Here is a 17,405-nt window from a genome sequence, read left to right as displayed (position 1 = left end):
TATCAAAAAGATATTTAACAGGAATAAAACTGGTTGAAAGTATAAAGAATTAAGCATATTTTTGGGCGAATACAGACTTTTATGTTGAAGGAGGACATCTGGACAACCATATGCCAGGGCAGCAGCTGATCCCTTAAAAATACTGTCCATAATGTCTATACACACACACCATCAGTTTCTGACTGTCCTTGAGTGGCCCAGCCAGAGCCCGGACTTGAACCCGATCTAACATCTCTGGAGAGACCTGAAAATAGCCGTGCAGAGCTTGAGAGGATCTGCAGAGAAGAATGGGAGAAACTCCCCAAATATATATTCCGGAGATATATATTCTGGACTCTGACATTGCTCGTTCTAGTATTTCTTAAACATTTAATTTTGGGGATTTACATGTATTATTTTGTATTGTGAGGTATTACTGCACTGAGCTAGGAACGTAAGCATTTCGCATCGACCGCAATAACATCTGCAAAATATGTCACAAATTTGATTTGAAATACACATCAGAAAACAGACACACAATAGACTAAAAAGAAACCGTTATTTGCATGCCGAAAATTCATATTCCACCAACCAACGGATAACCCAATGGACATCAACCGATAACCCAATGGGATTCAACCGATAACCCAATGGGATTCAACCGATAACCCAATGGGATTCAACCGATAACCCAATGCGATTCAACCGATAACCCAATGCGATTCAACCGATAACCCAATGGGCATCAACCGATAACCCAATGGGCATCAACCAATAACCCAATGGGCATCAACCGATAACCCAATGGGCATCAACCAATAACCCAATGGGCATCAACCAATAACCCAATGGGATTCAACCGATAACCCAATGGGCATCAACCAATAACCCAATGGGATTCAACCGATAACCCAATGGGATTCAACCGATAACTCAATGGGATTCAACCGATAACCCAATGGGCATCAACCAATAACCCAATGGGCATCAACCAATAACCCAATGGGATTCAACCGATAACCCAATGGGCATCAACCGATAACCCAATGGGCATCAACCAATAACCCAATGGGCATCAACCAATAACCCAATGGGATTCAACCGATAACCCAATGGGCATCAACCAATAACCCAATGGGATTCAACCGATAACCCAATGGGATTCAACCGATAACTCAATGGGATTCAACCGATAACCCAATGGGCATCAACCAATAACCCAATGGGATTCAACCGATAACCCAATGGGCATCAACCAATAACCCAATGGGATTCAACCGATAACCCAATGGGATTCAACCGATAACCCAATGGGCATCAACCAATAACCCAATGGGATTCAACCGATAACCCAATGGGCATCAACCAATAACCCAATGGGATTCAACCGATAACCCAATGGGCATCAACCAATAACCCAATGGGATTCAACCGATAACCCAATGGGATCCAACCGATAACCCAATGGGCATCTGCATTCTTATTACCTCCACATCATGACAACATGTATTGATCTCAGTCACTTCAAATCACCCTGGCTAATTCTCATTACAGACAGGCTCCTCCATCTCGACCTTCCTCAATAAAGACCCATCATTAAGTCAGGGGGCATACTGATATAGCTCTACTACCACCCTCTCTCGATAGGCTCAACCCCAGCACCTTGAAAGACCCCATAGACACCGTCCTCCCACCTTTTTGAAGGCAATAAGGGAGGTTAAGATGGACATCTCCCATCTCCTCCTCCTCCTCCCTTCCCACCTCCCTCCCTCCTATCTCCATACAGTTAACCCCAACACCTTACGAGACATTACATACAACCTCATTCTGAGGCAATAAAGTCAAGGCTTAGATGGACGTCTCCCATCATCTCCTCCCTGTTTGATTGTTCCTCACCCGGCCGAGGCGGCTGGCCGACAGGTCTGGGTTCAGGTGATAACAGTGGCGTCTGAACAATGGGAATATTGTAAAGCTAATGAAAGAACTGGAGGTGGAGGAATCAGACACATAAATCAGCCTAGCTTGGCACTGATGGGGGTTTTCAACAGCAATAAGGGAGGCAATGCCTCTCAGAGAAATGGAGGCCCTCCACACCTCCTCCCAATCTTGTGTGAAATAAAATGTAAAAAAGCCTTCCAGATGATTGATACTCGCAGCCGCCTGCCAAAAGCACTCTAGAGTGTGTTAAAGTGGCAATGTGTCAATCTAGGAAGGAGTTTAAGCTTGCGAGAGTAATAAGCACAGCGAGGGAGTCATTTTACCTTTACAGTCTGTCACGCACACACACACACCTTGGCTTTTCAGAGTTAGCTAAGATAATGATGGGGGCTCTTAGTAATCACTGCCAATTAAATGTTTCCTATTGTGTTCTGTCTTACCGCAAAGCGTTTCTCTCTCTGCCACAATGTCCAATTATCAGAACATGTATCACACTTGCCTCTATTGCATTTTTTATACATTCCCCATAGCCATCTAGGGGTGTGCAGATTGAGTAATTGCCCGCACACTCTCATGGTTAGGTCAACGGGCAAATGGCCTCCTCTCTCACAGGTTGCTGCCTGAAACAACTTGAGCTAAAGTCACTGTCTTAGTGTCTATAGACAGCATGATACAAGAAAATATAAAGCCATGCCATTGCACATCCGTATGAAATGAGACCCAGCAACTTGCTCTAACCGCTCAAACACAGGCGTACGCACACACAGGAAACTGGCAGTGTAAGATAAGTATCTTCGCCGGTCTAACATCTCAACACTAATTGGCTATGGTGTAATTTCCTGACGGCGGCAAGCGGTCCATAATGAACGTGGAGGGAGGGACGGAGAATGAGAGGGGAAGAGAGAGAGAGAGAAACGGGAAAGAGAGCGAGAGAGAGAAATAAAGCGGGTGAGAAACAGTAAGAACGAGAAGGAGAGAGAAAAAGAGTGCGGGGGGGGGGGTAGAGCGAGAGTGATTAGACGTCTTCCACAGGCCTTAAATCTCCATTAATCATTGGCGTTCCTTCCATTCATTCCCAGTCTGGGGCCTCTGACACTGATAAGGGCCTGTAGAAAAGAGAAGGAAAGAGAGAAGAAACGGAGGGGAGATCCCAGACTTGTTAAAAATAATAAGCTGCTAAGGAGGAGCCACGTGGAGTGGACCGGCGAGATGGGAATCACGGATTCAATTAAAGGCTCGTTAATCAGCCCTCCTTGACGACTCCCATTTTTCTTGTTCATCTACATCGCCCCAGTGGGTTGCCAGGTCTACATGTCCACCCCTCACGGTCCTGGAGAGGGTCAGGGTCAAGATTCAGCAGGAGGGGGATAAAGGGTGTGGAACCTGGCAACCCGCTCATGTCATTAACCAAATACCATGGCTGTAAGGCATGAGTAGGCACGGTGGTTGTGGTGATGAAGGAGGCGGCGGGTGGGGGAAAGGCAGCGTGTTTCATAACAATGCTAAATTTGCTGATTATGCTGCTGAAGTCATTACGAATACTGCATATTATTATTACGTCACTCTGCCAGAGAGGGGTTCCCCAGAATCAGTTCACAATGTGAAATCCCCCCATTACCATAATGAAATCCTGAAAAAGCGATATCCTTGTGCCTGTGGGTTGGTCTTGCAGTTAAAGCAGTCTACGTCGCATGTAGCCTACAATCCCCTGCCTGTGTGGGATCAAATTCCTTCTGCAGTGGTACCCCTCTATCCGTCTCCCCCTCATTCAACCAATCACTGTCAGTAAAACACTTTTAAAAAAAGAGAACCATCCCCATACTTTACAATGAACCAAGCCCTTTAACCATTGTCTTGTCAGTGGACATCATGTATTGAATGGGAAGAAAACTAGGTATTAGACAGACTGGCACACCCACTCTCACATAGCCCTGTGAGATCCCCTTAGGATCACCATATAAATTGAACAGAGCCCTTGACATATATGACAACACCCACTTCTCTCCTCCTCCACAGCCCCCCCCTCTCTCTCCTCCCCCTCCCTCTGCCACAGCCCCCCCTCCCTCCCCATACCTCGCTCCGCCACAATCATCCCCATCCCTCCCTCGCTCCGCCACAGCCCCCCTCCCTCGCTCTGCCACAGCCCCCCCCTTCTTTCCCTCCATCCTCCCCCTCCCTCACTCCACCATAGCCCCCCGTCCCTCGCTCCGCCACATCCCCGCCCTCCCTCCCTCCGCCACAGCTCCCCCTCCCTCCCTCCCTCCCTCCACCACAGCTCCCCCTCCCTCCCTCCTCCCCCTCCCTCGCTCCGCCACAGCTCCCCTTCCCTCCCACACCCCCTCCCTCGCTCCACCACAGCCCCCCCTCCCTCCCTCCCTCCTCCCCCTCCCTCGCTCCGCCACAGCTCCCCTTCCCTCCCCCACTCCCTCCCTTGCTCCACCACAGCCCCCCCTCCCTCCCTCCTCCCCCCGACCACAGCCCCCCCTCCCTCCCTCCTCCCCCTCACTCCGCCACAGCCCCCCCTCCCTCCCTCGCTCTGCCACAGCTTCCCCTCCCTCCCCCACCCCCTCCCTCGCTCCGCCACAGCCCTACCCTCCCTTCCTTCTCCCCCGCTCCGGCACAGCCCCCCCTCCCTCCCCCACCCCCTCCCTCGCTCCGCCACAGCCCCCCCTCCCTCCCTCGCTCTGCCACAGGGCAGTGGAGTAATAGGATCCCTGGGTGAACTGACCCCCACATATCTAAATGGCTGACACACACACACACAGTTACAAAGGAAATGGAATGGAGGCGAAGACGGAAGAGAGAAAAAAAAGAGGGACAGAGCGGAGGAGTGTGATGGGAGAAGAGAGGGAAAAAAACAAGCGGCCAGCCTTGTGTGAAAGACATAATTGAAAATGTCAAAAGATGTAAGGAATGACAGCAATGAACTGGCTGAGCACGGCGATGCAGTCTGTCAGAGCAGAGAGAGGCTGCAACCCTGAATGGATTTGTTCAATCTCTCTCACACACACACACACACACACACACACACACACACACACACACACACACACACACACACACACACACACACACACACACACACACACACACACACACACACACACACACACACACACACACACACACACACACACACACACACACACACACACACACACACACACACTTTGTCTATTTCCTCCCATTGTAATCTTGTGTCTCGGTGCTACCTAACTCACAGTATTAACAGGCCTTATTGGCACATACTGTATATCTGCCCTCGTGATAATGGGTTTGTTGGTGTGTAAGCAGGCACATGTAGACACTAACAGGTGCATGTAAGTATAACATAGAGGGGTCGTCTCAACAGGTGGTGAGGAGAGACACATCTCCGGCCCTTGAAATAGACACAAGGCCTACTCCCCCCTCTTCTTCTCTCCCTCCATCCATCGCTACTTCTTCAAAGATGTGACGCTCCACGTGCGTAACCACGTGCGGCATCAGATCCTGAACATGTCTCACGGGTACAGGGCAGCTCTCTGAGAAACATTGAACTGGGAAACATTGAACTGAGAAACATTGAACTGTGGGTAGCCCAGAGGTGTTGGGCCAGTAATCGAGAGATCGCTGGTTCGAATCTCCGACCCGGCAATGTGGAACAATCTGCCATTGAGCAAGGCAGTTAACCCCCAACAACAACTGCTGCCTGGGTGCCGATGACGTGGACGTTGATTAAGGCAGCCTCCCACACCTCTCTGATTCAGAGGCAAAGAACCGCAGAATGAAGACCCATTTCAGTTGAATGCATTCAGTTGTGCAACTGACTAGGTATCCTCCTTTCCCATCCTTTAATGGAGACTCTTCTTCATATAAGCCCTTCTAAGTTCCATGTAGCACCACTCCTCTGCACAATCCACTGGCTTCCAGGCGAAGCGCGCATCATCTTCAAGACCATGGTGCTTGCCTACAGAGCAGCAAGGGGAACTGCCCCTCCCTACATTCAGGCTATGCTCAAACCCTACACCCCAAACCGAGCACTCCGTTCTGCCACATCTGGTATCTTGGCCCTCCCACCCCTATGGAAGGGCAGCTCCTGCTCAGCCCAGTCCAAGCTCTTCTCTGTCCTGGAACAAGCTTCCCACTAATGTCCCGAAAAGTTGAGTCCCTGCCCATCTTTGGAAAACTTCAGAAACCCTTCTTCTTTGAAGAGCATCTTAAATAACTCATGGTGCCCCGACACTCTCTTTCCCCACTAGTACTGACTTTTCTAATAAATACTTTGTTGAGGGAAAATGTACATGATACATTTGTGACGTGTTGCTGCCTCACCTAGCTATCTTAAGAGGAATGCACTAATTGTAATTTGCTCTGGGTAAGAGCGGCTGCTAAATGACTGAAATGTAGAAAACCTCAGGGGGAACTTGGAATCAAAACAAATGAAAACAGCATTATGATCAAAAAAATCTGCCAACTCCTTGGCAGATGTGTTTTATAGCTGGGGAAAGTTAACAAAAATTACTGTTGTCTGTTAATATTCTTCGCCACAATGCATATTTGAAGACAATTAGCTATCATTTTCCCTTGAGAGAGAGCGCTGAGCGAGCGGGGGAGAGCACTCTGAGAAGGAGAGAGAGAGAAGGAAAGATCACAATGTAGCGTCTCCTGGTTACAATGATCTCTCTATATGGAAATAGCAAAGGAGCAACATATAATTATAATTATTTTATTTCGATCTCAGTTCGTCTAATTTGGCAGAGCGATCAGTTGTCTCTGTCTTTATAATAGGCAATCAATTCCCTAACATGAACTTGTGGCATTTTTGTTCAGTCCATCAATGACGTGAATGACAGAAAGACCTAAAGCTTGTGCAATTTCCCAAAAATATATAACGTTTGTCCATCTGTTCAGAAACATGGTGTGTTGATACGTCTCTCTATGGACAAACTGCCTAAAGCTATTGAGTGTACAGTAAATCAAGCTATTGAGTGTACAGTAAATCAAGCTATTGAGTGTACAGTAAATCAAGCTATTGAGTGTACAGTAAATCAAGCTATTGAGAGTACAGTAAATCAAGCTATTGAGTGTACAATAAATCGAGCTATTGAGTGTACAGTAAATCAAGCTATTGAGTGTACAGTAAATCAAGCTATTGAGTGTACAGTAAATCAAGCTATTGAGTGTACAGTAAATCAAGCTATTGAGTGTACAGTAAATCAAGCTATTGAGTGTACAGTAAATCAAGTAATTGAGTGTATCGTAAATCAAGCTATTGAGCGATGCTCATCCACCACCAAAAGGTCGGATAACCCCAAGGCCTACAAGGGTTTTCACAGTGCACTTTATTAGCCTCGGACTATCTGTAAGTTAACTCGGGGTTAAAACTGGCCCCAGGGCTAGCTTAACCCTTCTCAGCCTAGCAGGTTAAGCAGAACAAATGACTATATCACAAGCTGAGCTATGCTACAGTAACTCTGCTCTGGACTAAACAGGGTCAGCGAAGTCCTGGGCTCAGGATCAAAACGAAGGTGTGAAATGTTCCTTAGACCTGGGCTATAAGAAAGCCTAAAATGGTCCAGTCACACGCCCTTATGTGAAAGCTGTGGTGGATCTCCTCATGCCTAACAGTAGTAGGAATGATTGAGGTGGTATACCGTAGGCCTATCAGCAACAACAATTCGATTCAGTAAAAAAGTGACATCAGTGTTTCTTACCAAAAACCAAAGTGTAGCCTCCGGCCAGGAGGAGAGACAAAGGAAAGAGAAAAGCCCTGAACACACACAATACAAAGGCTGTTCCTCCTCACCGCCTGTAGGTATCAGTTCTATTTACATTGTACCCTCCCAGAAGAGAGAGGGAGAGAGAGGGATGAGAGGGAGAGGGTAGGTAGGCAGGAATGGCTGCAGGAAGCGCCAGGGAGGGAGTTTATTTGAGATTTGAATTACACAGCTAGAGCAGAGTCGCCAACCCTAATTACACCCTTAATGGCCATATTAACACCCCTCCAAATACACAGTGGCTGAATGGTTGATGGTGTGTGTGTGTGTGTGTGTGTGTGTGTGTGTGTGTGTGTGTGTGTGTGTGTGTGTGTGTGTGTGTGTGTGTGACAATGCATGCATGTGTGTATGTTTAAGGGTGGCAGGAGAGAGTGGCGAGATAGTTTGATAAGATACGTGTTGATTTTGGTAAGATGTGTTTAAATAATGTACCCCCTTGATCAGACTTCAACATTCCTCGGGGTAAAAACTTCAGGACAATCAGATTTGTCAATGACAACTCATTTTATGTAATTACTTGAGCTTCAATATGGACTACTGTATAATTATTATCCAATATTCATTCATGCATATGAACAAATTCCTAAAACACAATAAAAAAGGTAAACCATTGAAGATGTTTGTGTCCATTCAGTGATGAATTTTTATTTTAATGACACGTGTGTGTATGTGTGTGTGTGTGTGTGTGTGTGTGTGTGTGTGTGTGTGTGTGTCACGTGTGTAGGTGCGAATTTGCATATGTGTTTGTGTGTATGTGTCACATGTGTGTGAATTCACATTGTGGGAAAGCTGAGCGTGAGAAAGAGTGCAGACACAGCAGACAATGCAGAGGCGAGGGACACCCCGGTAATGGGATAAGTGGTGGGTTGCAAACGTGTCAACTAGACTGTGACCACTGTGTTAAGTATGCAAATGAGACGCCAGCCAGAGCCCCGGCATGGGCCATCTAGCCTACCACTGTGACACTGTGTGTGTGAGTGTGAGAGAGAGAGACAGTGTGTGTGAGAGAGGGTGAGGGTGTGTGTGTGTGTGTGTGTGTGTGTGTGTCACAGTAAGGGTTAACATACAGTAGCATACTATACGGGAGAGAGAGGTTTGACCTTGATTGTCTGTGGTTGTGCCAGGAAAGGTCAAAGGTCAATTCCATTTCAATTCAGTTCAGTTAAGAGATTAATTGAAAATGTATCTCCAATGAGGTTATTTTCCATGTTTCAAATGAAATTTCAATTCACCTCCTGTATAGTGAAATTGAAATGGAATTGACCCCAACCTGACCCTGGTATCCAGTCAAAGATTATAATGGAAATACGTTCAACCAACAATGACCTCGTTCCATAGAAATGGAGTTTTATGAATAACGTATGTCTGACTGTTTGGATAATGCTGCTGCTGTCCAGGTTCTCCCGACTTCACAAGGAGATGCACTGTTCACTAGTGAGTATTGTACAGAAGCTCACCATCGCCACATCTCCATGCTATCCAAAACCAAACCGTTCCCACAGTGTACCGTAGCATTCAGTCACACGCTTGTGATATTTCACAGACAAACCCAGGATATTCAAATCTTACGCCTTTGAGGATTCTCCTCTGGAAGTACAACGTAGCTCCGATTGTAGGCTAAAATGGCTGAATAGGAGAGGCAATTCAAGGCTGATATTTTTTACGATGCCATTCACATACTCCCTCTTACATCCCTCCTAAATCACATGCAATCTTGGCAGTGGTTTGTGTTTTGTTCTGTGTTTGCATAATCAAAAACCTTGGCCCAATGACATCGTTGTGGCGGTTCTGCATTGTGTCGATATGTTGTGTTGTTGTGTGAAGCCTGGTATCACAGTGCAACATTACTCGGTGAGCCAATTTGCACACTGTCTTTTTGATCTGCCAACCTTACAGCAGGGGAGTTTGTTTGTCCCTTTGTCCATAAACAAAAAAGACAAAAAGGGGACAATTATGGCGAGTGACTGAAAAAGAAAAGTCAAAAAGAAAGGAACGGCTTCCTGATGAAATGGCCACGACTCTTTTGAAGAAAAGTCAGGAGCCCTTAGGATTCAGAAGGAAAAACCTCCAACACATTTTTCTTTGTCCTTTCAGCCCTCTCCACCCCCTTACTCCATCCTTCCCCTCTCCTCCTCCTACTCCCCCTTTCTAATTTTCCCGAGGACGGAGGAGCCTGGCACATGACATTGATTTCCATCAGGCTTGGAAATAACCTCCGCCTGCCGTCAGCCTTTACCTTTTTGCGTTTTTGCATATTGCTGCAAGTTTTCCATCAGCGGGAGGCTGAGGCCGGGACTCATAAAGCAAATCATCAGTATGACAAATGCGCTCAGGTGGGGCGGCGATGTGATGGCAGGGCTGGGGGGAGAAGGGGGCAAGGAGAGAAATAGAAACAGATGGGCATACCAAACAGGAGCAGGGGCGCCACTGCAGCTCTCTATTCTGTTATAAGCTGTGTGTGTGTGTCTGTGTGTCTGTGTGTGTGTGTGTCTGTGTGTGTGTGTGTGTGTGTGTGTGTGTGTGTGTGTGTGTGTGTGTGTGTGTGTGTGTGTGTGTGTGTGTGTGTGTGTGTGTGTGTGTGTGTGTGTGTGTGTGTGTGTGTGTGTGACTGATGGCCTTCCATCTGATTCCGGGGCCGAGAGGGGGGCCGAGAGGGAGTAATAATAAAACACTAGAGCTCACCAGAGCGAGAGAGACAGTGTGCGAAAGAGAGAGACAGTGTGCGAAAGAGAGAGACAGCGAGCGAAAGAGAGAGACAGTGCGTGAGAGAGAGAAAGACAGCGCAAGAGACAGCGCACGTGAAAGAGAGAGAGAGACAGCGCGAGAGAGACAGACAGCGTGCGAGAGAGAGCGAGAGAGAAAGACAGCGCGCGCGCACGAGAGAGAGAAGGACACAGCGCACGAGAGAGAGAAAGACACAGCGCACGAGAGAGAGAAAGACAGCGCACGAGAGAGAGAGAAAGACAGCGAGCGAGAGAGAGAGAGAAAGACAGCGTGCGCGCGAGAGAGAGAAAGACAGCGTGCACGCGAGAGAGAGACAGCAAGAGAGTGAGACAACGCGTGAGAGCGAGACAGCACACGAGAGAGAGACGGACAGCGCACGAGAGAGACAGTGCACGAGAGAGAGACAGCGCTTGAGACAGAGACAGCGCGCGCGATAGCGAGAGAGACAGCACGCGAGAGAGAGACAGCAAGAGAGTGAGACAACGCGTGAGAGAGACAGCACACGAGAGAGAGATGGACAGCACAAGAGAGAGAGAGACAGCAAGCACCAGAGAGACCGGGTGTGCCCGAGAGAGACAGCGCAAGAGAGAGAGAGACAGCAAGCACCAGAGAGACAGGGCGTGCCCGAGAGAGACAGCGCAAGAGAGAGAGAGACAGCAAGCACTAGAGAGACAGGGCGTGCCCGAGAGAGACAGCGCAAGAGAGAGAGAGACAGCAAGCACTAGAGAGACAGGGCGTGCCCGAGAGAGACAGCGCAAGAGAGAGAGAGACAGCGCAAGAGAGAGAGACAGCACAAAAGAGAGTGTGAGAGAGAGGAGAAAGTGCAAAACAGAGAGCGCTAGAGAGAGAGGAGAGAGAGAGAGAGAGGAGAGAGTGCGAGAGAGAGACATAGAGAGTGCGAGAGAGAGACAGCGAGAGAGATAGAGAGTGCGAGAGAGAGAGTGAGACAGACAGCGCGCGATAGAGAGAGACAGCGCATGAGAAAAAGACAGACAGCGCATGAGAGAAAGACAGACAGCGCATGAGAGAGAGACAGCGAGCACCAGAGAGACAGGGAGCGCGTGAGAGAGACAGCGCAAGAGAGAGAGAGACAGCGCAAGAGAGAGAGAGACAGCGCAAGAGAGAGAGACAGCACAAAAGAGAGTGTGAGAGAGAGGAGAGAGTGCGAGAGATAGAGTGCGAGAGAGATAGAGAGTGCGAGAGAGATAGAGAGATAGAGAGATAGAGAGTGCGAGAGAGAGATAGAAAGTGCGAGAGAGAGATAGAAAGTGCGAGAGAGAGAGAGAGCTATAGAGAGAGAGAGAGCTAGAGAGAGAGAGAGCTAGAGAGAGAGAGAGAGAGAGAGAGAGAGAGAGAGAGAGAGAGAGAGAGAGAGAGAGAACAGGATTTGTGATGGGATTAAAACAAGGAAGCCTATACCGCTTCACGTCATCCCAACACTAACACATCACCACATCTCATGTTACACCTCACACGAGCGTCTCTTCAACTCTCTGGGGATTCAGTACACGATGTTCCTCCACTCTCTGGGGATTCAGTACACGATGTTCCTCCACTCTCTGGGGATTCAGTACACGATGTTCCTCCACTCTCTGGGGATTCAGTACACGATGTTCCTCCACTCTCTGGGGATTCAGTACACGATGTTCCTCCACTCTCTGGGGATTCAGTACACGATGTTCCTCCACTCTCTGGGGATTCAGTACACGATGTTCCTCCACTCTCTGGGGATTCAGTACACGATGTTCCTCCACTCTCTGGGGATTCAGTACACGATGTTCCTCCACTCTCTGGGGATTCAGTACACGATGTTCCTCCACTCTCTGGGGATTCAGTACACGATGTTCCTCCACTCTCTGGGGATTCAGTACACGATGTTCCTCCACTCTCTGGGGATTCAGTACACGATGTTCCTCCACTCTCTGGGGATTCAGTACACGATGTTCCTCCACTCTCTGGGGATTCAGTACACGATGTTCCTCCACTCTCTGGGGATTGAGTACACCATGTTCCTCCACTCTCTGGGGATTCAGTACACGATGTTCCTCCACTCTCTGGGGATTCAGTACACGATGTTCCTCCACTCTCTGGGGATTCAGTACACGATGTTCCTCCACTCTCTGGGGATTCAGTACACGATGTTCCTCCACTCTCTGGGGATTCAGTACACCATGTTCCTCCACTCTCTGGGGATTCAGTACACGATGTTCCTCCACTCTCTGGGGATTCAGTACACGATGTTCCTCCACTCTCTGGGGATTCAGTACACGATGTTCCTCCACTCTCTGGGGATTCAGTACACGATGTTCCTCCACTCTCTGGGGATTCAGTACACGATGTTCCTCCACTCTCTGGGGATTCAGTACACGATGTTCCTCCACTCTCTGGGGATTCAGTACACGATGTTCCTCCACTCTCTGGGGATTCAGTACACGATGTTCCTCCACTCTCTGGGGATTCAGTACACGATGTTCCTCCACTCTCTGGGGATTCAGTACACGATGTTCCTCCACTCTCTGGGGATTCAGTACACGATGTTCCTCCACTCTCTGGGGATTCAGTACACGATGTTCCTCCACTCTCTGGGGATTCAGTACACGATGTTCCTCCACTCTCTGGGGATTCAGTACACGATGTTCCTCCACTCTCTGGGGATTCAGTACACGATGTTCCTCCACTCTCTGGGGATTCAGTACACGATGTTCCTCCACTCTCTGGGGATTCAGTACACGATGTTCCTCCACTCTCTGGGGATTCAGTACACCATGTTCCTCCACTCTCTGGGGATTGAGTACACCATGTTCCTCCACTCTCTGGGGATTGAGTACACGATGTTCCTCCACTCTCTGGGGATTCAGTACACCATGTTCCTCCACTCTCTGGGGATTCAGTACACGATGTTCCTCCACTCTCTGGGGATTCAGTACACGATGTTCCTCGTCTGAGGGATAGCCTGCAGTAGCACTGGCTGTTGTTTTGTGTGTTTGTGGTGCCCAGGTCATCTGCAGTGACGAGTGACCTTTGAGTCTACTCTGGGGGTTGATTACATTCGTCTACTGTTGTTGGTCACGTCATACATTGGTCCAGCGTGGAGGGTGGGTTGTGGTGGCAGAAGGGTACGTGTGTGTGTGACAGGGACACAGAGTGTGGGGGGGGGGGGGGGGGGGGGGGGGGGCATAATGGGGTCAGTGAGCCAGCGGAGTGTCAGCCAGGAGGGCTAGTGGTGGTTCACTCGAAACATCCTGAGAAATCCCTTGACTTCTTCACCTTGTATCAACACCCCAGTCAAAGTGCAGCCAGGGAGAAAATTAATTTCTTATTACCTGATTATATTATTGGGTTTGGCTTGGAGTGTCTGTTAAATATTCCACATCAGCGTTTCATCAGTGGCAGGGCAGGGCAGGCAGACCAGGGCGGCATGGGATAGGGCTGAGCCTGGGAGGGGAGGGCTGTAATCACCTGAGTCGTCCCCATGAATATAAAGACTGGCGTTGGCAATATGCTGGCAGAAAGTAATTTTCTACAGTGCTATTCCCTCTAGTCTACACTCGGCAGGCGTGCGCACGCACACACACACACACACACCCAAATCAATGCCCATTCTTTCACAATGGGCCCGGGGAGTTCCGCTCGAGCATCGAGGTGCACACACCCACACCCATACGGACACACACCCCCACGGACACACACCCACACGGACACACACACAAACCCACATGAGCCGTGGCCTTTCTTTCAAATAAACTTGAGCTGACTGGATTCATCAAGCCAGCCCTTAGACCTCTTTTCGTTCTTCCATTTCCCCCACTCCTCTCCTACAAACAGCAAGGGTTAAAGACATGTGCCTCTGAGCGCCCCCCCCCCCCCCCCCCCCCCCCCCGCCCCACCAAGATTCTTGCCAACATTCCACAAACACACCACCCTCATGATGGAATTTAGAGGCCATTAGAGAGGAGAGAAAATGAAAAATGATATTTTGAAGACCGCCCCTGGCAGCAACAACCAAACAAAATAAATAAATATACACAGCACAAGAAAGATGGACATTTCTAGCCCTAAATCAAATCTTAGGTTATGTACCCATGACTCAAAATAGACTGATAAGAGCTTTAAGGGGGGTAGGGTAAACAAAATGTATCATTACCAAATTCATGAGGTCCAGAAATCCCAAACGTGGGTCTGCATCTTCCTACGGGGCAATGTTATTATTTTTCTCTACCCGGGAACAAATCTGTGTGCTCAGTGACCAAGTCTCGGAAAAGGGCACATTTGCATAGTCCATAAGGAAGCGAAAATCTGATCATATAAATGTAAATAAGGTGAGCTTAACTTATATTTTCCTTGAAAAAACAGTGATGTGTATGGTGTATGGAGTGGAGAGGGCTCAGAGCGGGAATATGCATTATTGTCAGAAATAAAATAGCTTCAGCCCCCCATGGTGAGGGTAAACAGGTAGGAGGGTGTAGTACTACCGACATACAGCAGGGGGCAGTGTAGAAACACTATCAGCTGAGCAATAGCCTATACACATTGGTACTGGAAAGCATGAGCACGGTCAATAAATGAAACCCCACCAAAACATAGGCGGTGAACTCTTAAAATGAATAACAACCTGTCCATTTCCCCCCCAAATAAACTGCATTCACTGAATTTGCTCCAAAATAAATATTGCCGCAGCAATTTGCACAAGAAAACAGAGTTGTACCGTGCCTTCCTGCACTACAGTATGTGATGTGAAAAACATCAATCTTCTCAGGAAATGAAAGGACACAGCCTGAAGCGCCGCTGCCCATCTTAGACGGCAAGAAACAAAAATACAATCCGTGTGGATGCCAACCTAGTCCATCCGTATAACTGCCTATTTCAGTGACATGACTTTCACGGCACCATTTCCTCTGGTTTTTGTCCTTGGTCTATGTGGCCACCCTTGGCTTGCACCTGCCCACCCCTTACCAACCCCCTACTCCCTTGTCTCTCTACTTTCATTGTTTGTGATTAATTATGCATCACCATCCCCCCATCCCGAATACATTCCACTGGAGCTGGCTGCATGCCAACAGTCCCACCCTCCTATTCTCACCCACCCCTATGGCCTTACAGTGTGCACACTCACCCATACATCGCCCATGCCCCCTAAGGGGACCCATACACCACCACCTTAGCCCTCAGGGACGGCAAAGAGGACAAACTGAAGAAGACAATACAAGCTCTCCTTAACTTGGCTCAAGGACGGTGAAGAGAAAGTTGCACATTTCACCTGCCAGTGTAACCAAACCTGAGACTTTGCAAAGCGTCTGTGACGTCACAGAACCACTGCATTCTAGCGTCCGTCTGTGTGTTTTCACTCTCAATTTGTCTTGCTATCGTCAGACAACACATTACTACAGTGTTAGCTTCACCCTCAAACCAATGAGCCAGTGTGGTCCATTACCCCCCAAAGCAGGCCCTGGGCAGCTCTTCTGTTCCACTCTTTCAGCTCCCTGTTTCCATCTGAAAACAGCAAACACTCACAACATTCACTAAGCTAAACAACCCTCCACCTCCCTGGAGACGCAGCATGCCTCATCCGTGCTTCCTGTGTGTGTGTGGTGCCAAGTTTAATCAAATATGCAGCTGTCTTTTAATCAAAACTAGGCTAATTTGTATACCGGCAGGGCGGGGGCGGCAGCCCCTCCTCTCCGAGGGCCGTCTGAGGGCTGGCTATTAGCCAGGAGATGGAAACCAAGGGAGTGTCCTGACGTGGTTATGAATGCCGGTAATGAGGTGTGTGTGTGCATGTCGAAGGGTGATAACATGGCTGGAAACAAGCAAAATCAGAATTAAGCAAACGAACAGATGGACGATGGGGCATTAACATAGAGCAACAACAAACAGGGGTACGGAACGCTCTTCCGTTCGCGGAGCGGGGCTCTCAAGGGTAAAGTGGGCAGAATGAGGGGGCGACTGGGTGTCTGGGGGGGGGGGGGGGGTCCCGCTGCCACCAGACAAACCGGGGTGTCGAAAACCACCCAAAACACAGATTTTCAAGCGGCTTATTAACAAACGGCGAGGGACAGAAAAACAAAACATTCATGCATGCTTTAAATGCGATGCCATTAACAATCCCTCAATTAATTAGCGACAAATTACCTTGTGTTGATTATTTGCGTCGGGCGGGGGAGAGGAGCGGGCGGAGCTGGCGATCTTTTGTTTTGGTGGCGATCGTTTGTTTTGGCTCTAATGGGCTGTTTTCCACAGACGACGAGGATGGGGAGTAGTGACGACAGACTGACTAGACTGACTTCTCCTGTGCTGCGTGTCTGAGCCTCTGGATGAGAGACTGAGGATGAGACTCATGGGGAGTAGTGACGACAGACTGACTAGACTGACTTCTCCTGCGTGTCTGAGCCTCTGGAAGAGAGACTGAGGATGAGACTCACTGAGGAGGACGTGGGATCGTTAAACATGGGAGAAAAGAGAAGGAAATTTCCTCTGGTGCAATATTACCAATACAGACCGTGTATCAGCCTATGAACTCTGCCTAGCAACGACATAGCGAGCAATCAGTACATGCAGAGTGATTATAGAGGCACCAGACAGTCAGCACTGTGACTGTATGTACGCCACCTTCCCTCTCTACTACCCAAACAATGCTTCCTCTATACGACGACACGTCTGTGTATACACGATGGCGGGTTTCAGAAGCGAACCTTCTCGGTGCCAAATGACCATGGCACAATGCCACGTTAAAGCAATACGTTGTGAATACGGTGTGGCTGGCAGTCTGGCATGCATTGATGCGGTATATGAGTCCCTATAGGCCGATCCCGATGTTGGCATGAGTACCAACGTTAACTCAGCACTGGAGGGAAAAGGTGTGGTTTGGTCAGTTCCCCTTCCTGAACGCCACCCTCAGCTCAACATCGGTGCTCAAGATGCCATCCCTCACTTTCCCATTGCATAGTTTCTCATGACAGACTGACTGTTGACATAAACGTTAACAAAATCAAGATTTAGTTCTGGGTTACC

At 48.7% G+C, this 17,405-nt stretch overlaps 1 protein-coding gene across 1 annotated transcript in view; it reads right to left on the bottom strand.

Moving 5' to 3' along the window:
• The window catches only part of LOC129839509 (trinucleotide repeat-containing gene 6C protein-like), a 142,653-nt gene extending 125,888 nt beyond the window's left edge, over window positions 1-16,765 (bottom strand). Inside the window, exon 1 of the mRNA XM_055907006.1 lies at window positions 16,527-16,765. The gene's annotated coding sequence lies outside the window, so the exon portion shown is untranslated. The remainder of the gene's footprint in view (window positions 1-16,526) is intronic.
• Between the last annotated feature and the right edge of the window lie 640 nt (window positions 16,766-17,405).

The sequence above is a fragment of the Salvelinus fontinalis genome, chromosome 40, assembly GCF_029448725.1.
Source record: "Salvelinus fontinalis isolate EN_2023a chromosome 40, ASM2944872v1, whole genome shotgun sequence".
Taxonomy (NCBI): Eukaryota; Metazoa; Chordata; class Actinopteri; order Salmoniformes; family Salmonidae; genus Salvelinus; species Salvelinus fontinalis.
This window is presented reverse-complemented; position numbering and strand designations above follow the sequence as displayed.